Here is a 7,462-nt window from a genome sequence, read left to right as displayed (position 1 = left end):
AGAGAATCCCACCCGAGGTGTTTCCCCTTGCTGCGGTTAAGGACTTAAACAATTCTCTCAAATGTTGTGCAACAATACAGTCCCACTGCCTGATTGACTGCTCCATTACACCGTCTGTGTTAAAAACACCAAAGTCAAACTGTTGATTTCACATGGAAAATCGGGAGAAACATCAGCCTCTGATAGTGCCAGGAAGACACTGAGCTTATGGAAGTTCAGATATTTCAGTGTTTACTTCAGATTGTTGTATTTGCTGCTTCTGCCTTTTACTGAACAATTCGGTTTTAATTGAAATTTCTGCTGTAAGAATTTTGTGCTTTGACCAGATCTGTTTATATTGGACAATATTGCTGATTTTGCATTCCCAATAAATTGTTAAGATTGCAAAACCCCGATGATCCATTGATTGACATCCCCCCCCCCCCCCCCCCACCTCCCCGCACCTTCCCTGACTCTCCTCGACAACCTTCGTTCCAAGGGATTGGAAATAAATGAACACGTGCCGTTTTGGAGTCTTTATCTTGCGGAGGAATACCTCTTGTTGAGATTGCGTTAAATGTTAAAATATCGGCCTGATCCCACGTTTTCTTCCAGGGTTCAGAGGACACATTGAGTGAAATGACTTTATACTTTCTGCAGTTTAGAATAATGAGAAAACATTTCTTCAATCAGAAGTTTGAACCCCGCACTCCGACACATCGAAGGCAGTGAGCAGGTTTGAAGATCCACACGGTCTACCTCTGCTGATATGATCCTCTGCCCATTGCAGTTTCTGTAACTAAGGCATTGCATGCGATAAACAGTGAGTCAAGGAGTCATTGAACGTTTCTTTCACATACACCGGAGATTGAAGGGTCCAGAATGAATTCATTACTCTCTTGTACTATTAGAGATTGTTAAACGTAGACTACTGTGACGACTGGAAGATGTTAGGAATATTGGAGTATTTGAATATTGGAATATTGCAATTTAAGGGTTAGTACCATGGGGTTTGAATGTCTTTGACTGCAATAGGAGCTGGGTGTTTTTAACAGCCAGAAGGTGAAATAGACAATTGAATGTGTCTTTTACTTGAGGCTAATGGATTATGATTTGGCTGGGGTAGTCCCTGGGGAGTTAATGTGTTTTGCACTCTGCAGAGGTAATTTGTTTTTCAGTTTGTGGCCATGAGGTCATTGGTGCGTGGAACAAAATAAGGCAGAAAGACATTTTGAAAGCATTTGAGAGGCAGTAGGTGGAGTATCTTTGGAGAGAGGAATTGGATTCTGATCTGCCTGGTGTTGAGTCCACAATCCAGGTTTGGACTTCGATACAAATTGTTGTCACGTGTACCAAAGCACAGTGAAAATTATTGTTCTGTGTACAGAAAGATCGTACCATACATGTAAAAGCATAGGACATAGATAAATATACAATGCAAATACATAGTCATTGTCATCCGGTGAAACATATGGAGTGTAGTATTACTCAGTAGAGATGATGCATGGAGAGATCAGTTCAGCAGGAGATGTAGACAGAGTCAATGGATGGGGTGTGGTATCACGTGAGGAATGGGCTGTGGCCACGATTCTCTGTCGTAAAAATTGGTGAGAGTCAATGTGGGCATCCCGAATTTTCCGAGGAAGCATAGGCTTTCTTGGTCTTAGCATCAATGTGGGTGGACCAGGACGGACTGTTGGTGACGTGTACACTTAGGAATTTGAAGCTGTTAAGCATATCCACATCGGCACCATTAATACAGATAGATATGTGTACGATACTTCACTTCCTGAAGTCAATGACCAGCCCCTTAGTTTTGCTGATGTTGAAGGAGAGAACATTGTCGTTATTAAGTTCTTTATCTCCCTCCGGTACTCTGACTCTTCATTGTTCGAGATCTATGGTTGTGTCATCAGCATACATGTGGATGGAGTTGGAGCTACATTCTGTCACACAGTGGTGTGTGTATAGGGAATATAGGAAGGAGCTAAGTAGGTAGCCTTGCAGCGCCCCAGTATTGAGGACTATCATTGAAGAGGTATTGCTGTTTATCTTCACTGATTGTGGTCGATGCGTCAGGACGCCAAGGATCCAATTGCAGAGGGAAGAGTGAGGTCTGAGGTTTTTGAGTTTTGTTATGAGCTTGGCCGGGATTATAGTGTTGAAAGCAGAGCTTCAGTCAATGAACAAGAGTCTGAAATAGGATTCCTTGTTGTCGAGATGCTCTTGGTAGGTGTGATTGAGTTAATTGAGGAGGGGTACGCTGCTGCTGGAGATTCTATTCAGCTTTGCTTTGTAGCTCGTTATGTTGTTTAAGCCTTGCCACACGAGTGAGCTTGTCATTAGTCTATGACCCTAGCTTAATTTGGTATTGTCTCTTGGCATCCCTGATGGCTTCGTGGAGGTCGCATTTAGATTTCTTGTATAGGTCAGGTCGCCATTCTTGAAAGCCTCAGACCTGGCCTTCAGTAGGGAGTGAAGTCACATATCAGATCTTCTGTTGCCTAAGACCGTCATTGTATGACTTTCTTAGCCGGAATCATCCACTTAAGTTTCTGTTTTATGCTGGGAAAAGGTGCAGAACCTGGTGAACCGATTTTCCGAAGTCTGGTCAGGGGATTTATCGGTAGGCATTCTTGATGTTTTTGCAGCAGTGGTCAAGGATGTTGGCACCCCTGGTGGGACAAGTAATGTGTTGGTAGAATTTTGGCAGTATGTTCTTGAGGTTGGTCTGGTTGAAGTCCCCTGCCATGATGAACAAGGCCTCTGGGTATTCTGTTTCACTAATATATTCACGATCTGGGGAGGCAGTGGCATTTCTGAGTACCCCAGAACCTGGAGTCATGCTCTGGGGACCCTAGTTCAAATATCACCATGGCAGATTATGAAATTTGAATTCAGTAAAACATTCTGGAATTAAAACTCCAAAGATTGTTTAAAAAAAATAATTTTTCTTGAAATTTTTTACAGAAAATATAACACCAAATAATGAAAAGCAACAATAAAACACCATAAAAACTGCAAAACCCCCAAGACCATATCAACGCATGTATCTCGCCCCCCCCCCCAAACCCAGTATACACCAAGAGAACTTAAAAATAACTTAAATTAACATTAAATAAGCAAACATAGTCAACGTCCCCCACCCCCTTTACCCTCCCCCCCCGGGTTGCTGCTGCTGCTGACCCAGTACCCTATCGCTGAGCCAGAAAGTCGATGAAAGGTTGCCACCGCCTAAAGAACCCTTGTACCGATCCTCTCAGGGCAAATTTGACCTTCTCCAGCTTGAGAAATCCCGCCATGTCATTGATCCAGGTCTCCATGCTTGGGGGTCTCACATCCTTCCACTGGAGCAAGATCCTCTGCCGGACTACGAGGGACGCAAAGGCCAGAACACCGGCCTCTTTCGCCTCCTGCACTCCAGGCTCCTCCCTAACCCCATAAATTGCGAGTCCCCAGCCTGGCTTGACCCTTGATCCTACCACCCTTGGCACCATCTTCGCCACCCCCTTCCAGAACTCCTCCAGTACCGGGCATGCCCAGAACATATGGACATGTTTCGCTGGACTCCCCGAACACCTGACACACCTGAGGAGGAAGAGTTAACCCACTCCAGGGCATCAGCCCATGTCCCATCTTCGATCTGTTCCCCCAGTTCCCACTCCCACTTAGCCGTTAGCTGCTCTACTGACGCCTCCTCCACCTCCTGCATTACCTTGTAGATATCAGATATCTTCCCATCTCCGACCCAGAGCCCCGGAAGCACCCTGTCACTCTCCCCCCTCACGGGAAGCAAAGGGAATCCCTCCACCTGCCGCCGAGCAAACGCCTTTACCTGCAGATACCTGAACATTTTCCCCGGAGGAGCCCAAATTTCTCCTCCAACTCCCCCAGGCTCGCAAACCTCCCATCAATGACCAGGTCCCTCAGCTGTCTGATGCCCGCTCTGTGCCAACCCTGGAACCCCCATCAATGTTCCCCGGGATGAACCAATGGTTATCCCTTAACGGAGCCGCCATAGAGCCCCCCACTTCTCCCCTATGTCGCCTCCACTGTCCCCAAATCTTGAGGATAGCTGCCACCACCGGACTCGTGGTATCCCTCATAGGAGGGAGCGGCCACAGCGCCGTTACCAGGGCCCCCAGGCTTGTGCCGCCACAGGACGCCATCTCCAACTGTTTCCATGCTGCCCCCACCTCCATCACCCAGTTGCGCACCATCGACACATTGGCCGCCCAATAATACCCCAAGAGATTGGGTAACGCCAGCCGCCCACCATCTCTACCCCGCTCCAAGAAGACTCTCTTCACCCTCGGGGTCCCATGCACCCAAGCAAAGCTCATGATGCTGCTAGTCACCCTCCTAAAAAACGCCCAAGGGATAAAGATGGTCAAACACTGAAAAAGGAACAAGAACCTCAGGAGAACCAAGAACCTCAGGAGAACCGTCATTTTGATGGGCTGCACTCTACCCGCCAGCGATAGCGGCACCATGTCCCACCTTTTGAATTCCTCCTCCATCTGCTCCACAAGCCTGGTAAAATTAAGCTTATGGAGAGTCCCCCAACTCCTGGCCACCTGCACCCCCAGGTATCTGAAACTCTTCACTGCCCTCTTAAATGGGAGCCTCCCAATTCCCTCCTCCTGATTACCTCACTCTTGCCCAGATTTGAGCTATAGCCCGAAAAGCTCCCAAACTCAGCCAACAGCTCCATCACCCCCGGCATTCCTCCCTCCGGGTCCGCCACATACAACAGCAGGTCGTCCGCATACAGCAATACCCTATGTTATTCCCCACCCCACACCAGGCCCCTCCACCTCCCCGACTCCCTCAGCGCCAAAGCCAGAGGTTCTATCGCCAGTGCAAAAAGCAAGGGGGACAGGGGGCACCCCTGCCTGGTCCCAAGGTAGAGCCTGATGTACTCTGATCTCCTTCCATTGGTAACAACAGTCGCCATCGGGGCCTCGCAGAGCAACCCCACCCATTTAATGAACCCCTCCCCGAGTCCGAACCGCTCCAGCACCTCCCATAGGTACCCCCACCCAACTCCACCAAACACCCTCTCTGCATCCAGCGCCACAACCATCTCCGCCTCCCCCTCCACCACCGGCATCACAATAACATTTAACAATCTCCGCACACTCGTGTTAAGCTGTCTTCCCTTCACAAATCCTGTCTAATCCTCGTGTATCACCCCTGGCACACAGTCCTCTATCCTGGTGGCCAGGATCTTCGCCAGCAACGTAGCATCAACATTGAGGAACGAGATTGGCCTGTATGATCCACACTGCAGTGGGTCCTTATCCAGCTTCAGGATCAAAGAAATCAGCGCCCGTGACATCGTCGGGGGCAAAGCCCCACCTCCCATGCCTCATTGAAGGCTCGCACCAACAGGGGCCCCACCAGATACTTTTTATAAAATTCCACCGGGAACCCATCCGGCCCCGGCGCCTTACCTGACTGCATTTGACCAATCCCCCTGAGTATCTCCTCCAACTCTATCGGCACCCCCAGCCCCTCCACCAGCTCCTCCTGCACCTTTGGGAAACGTAGCCTGTTCATGAAGCTCTCCATCCCCCCCTCCCCCCGCCGGTGCCTCCGACCGGTTCAGTTCCTCGTAAAAGTCCCAAAAGACCCCGTTCACCTCTGCCCCCTTCTGTACCACATTTCCACCCTTATCCGTCACTCCACCAATTTCCCTAGCCGCATCTCGCCAGCGGTGCTGACGCGCCAACATCCTGCTCACCTTCTCCCCATACTCATATACCGCGTGTTGTGCCCTCCTCCACTGTGTCTCCACCTTTCTGGTGGTCAACAAGTCGAACATGGCCTGCAAACTACGCCATTCCCCCAGAAACCCCTCCTCCGGGGCCTCCGCGTACCTCCTGTCCACGTCCAGGAGCTCCCCCACCGGTCTCTCCCTCGCCCTCCTCTCCCTCCTTTCCCTATGGGCCCGGATGGAAATCAGCTGCCCCCTGGTCACTGCTTTCAGAGCCTCCCAGACCAACCCCACCCGGACTTCCCCCGTGTCGTTGGTCTCAAGATACCCCTCAATACTTCCCCGGACCCTCCTCCACACCTCCTCCTCAGCCAGCATCCCCACATCCAGGCACCACAGCGGGCGCTGGTCCCGCGCCTCCCCCACCTCCAGGTCGACCCAGTGCGGAGCATTGTCTGAAATTGCTATGGCCGAACACTCGCCATCCTGCACCTTCGGGATCAATCCCCTGCTCAGGACGAAAAAATCTATTCGGGAGTAAACCCTATGCACATGGGAGAAAAAAGAATACTCCCACGCCCTCGGCCTCCCAAAGCTCCAGGGATCCACAACCCTTCCCCTCCAATCTGCTCCATAAACCCCCTCTGCACCTTGGCCGCCGCCGGCCTCCTACCCATACTTGAACTGGACCAGTCCAGTGGGGGATCTAGCACCGTGTTAAAGTCTCCCCCCATGATCAGGCCCCCCCTGCCTCCAGGTCCGGAATGCGGCCCAACATGTGCCTCATAAAGCCACCATCATCCCAATTCGGGGCATACACGTTAAGCAGTACCACCTTCTCTCCCTGCAGCCCACCCTTCACCATAATATATCTGCCATCCTTGTCCTCCACCACCTCAGACGCCTCGAACACCACCCTCTTCCCAACCAGAATCGCCACACCCCAGTTCTTCGCGTCTAATCCTGAGTGGAAAACCTGTCCCATCCATTCCTTTCTCAGATGAACCTGGTCCAACACCTTCAAGTGGCTCTCCTGGAGCATAGCCACGTCCGCCTTCAGCCCTTCAAATGAGAAAATACCCTAGCCCTCTTAATCAACCCATTCAGCCCCCTCACGTTCCAGATGATCAGCCGGATCAGAGGGCACCCCGCCACCCCCCCCCCCCCCCCCCGCCGCCGAGCCATTGCTCATCGACTGGTCGTCCCAGGCCAGCACACCCTGCCCAGCACACCCTGCCCGACCTGTCCCCCATGATGATACAGCCTCCCGTCTACCCCCCCACCCCCCGGCCCACACCAGCTCTCTCCTGGCCCTTCCAGGAGCAACCCGGTATTCCCTCCCCCCCCCCCCCAACACCCCCAGACTAGGACCCCTCCTAGCCGTGACGCACCCTCCATGGTACTTCCGTGAGTCAGCTGCTGACCCCGACAGCCCCCGCCAACCCCGGCTCCTCCCGACATGGGGTCATCCCCCCTCCTGCCACACCTCCTTGGCACCGCTTCAACACGGGGGAAAAACAGTAGAGGCCATGCCCCCACCGCCAGCTCCAGACCCCTGCCCCGCAGCTCGGGAAAACAGAGGAAAGCCCATGCTTTCACACTGCCCCACCCCACCCTTCTGACGCAGCTCCCCAAATTTCAGCTCCACCCCATCCCCCAGCCCCGTACAGAAGAGAAAATAAAAAACAGACACCCCCAACATTCCCCACATAACACAAAACCATATCCAACAGACCCGCCCGGAAACAGAGCAAAAACCAGCAT

The sequence above is a fragment of the Scyliorhinus canicula genome, chromosome 6, assembly GCF_902713615.1.
Source record: "Scyliorhinus canicula chromosome 6, sScyCan1.1, whole genome shotgun sequence".
In the NCBI taxonomy this organism is placed as follows: Eukaryota; Metazoa; Chordata; class Chondrichthyes; order Carcharhiniformes; family Scyliorhinidae; genus Scyliorhinus; species Scyliorhinus canicula.
This window is presented reverse-complemented; position numbering follows the sequence as displayed.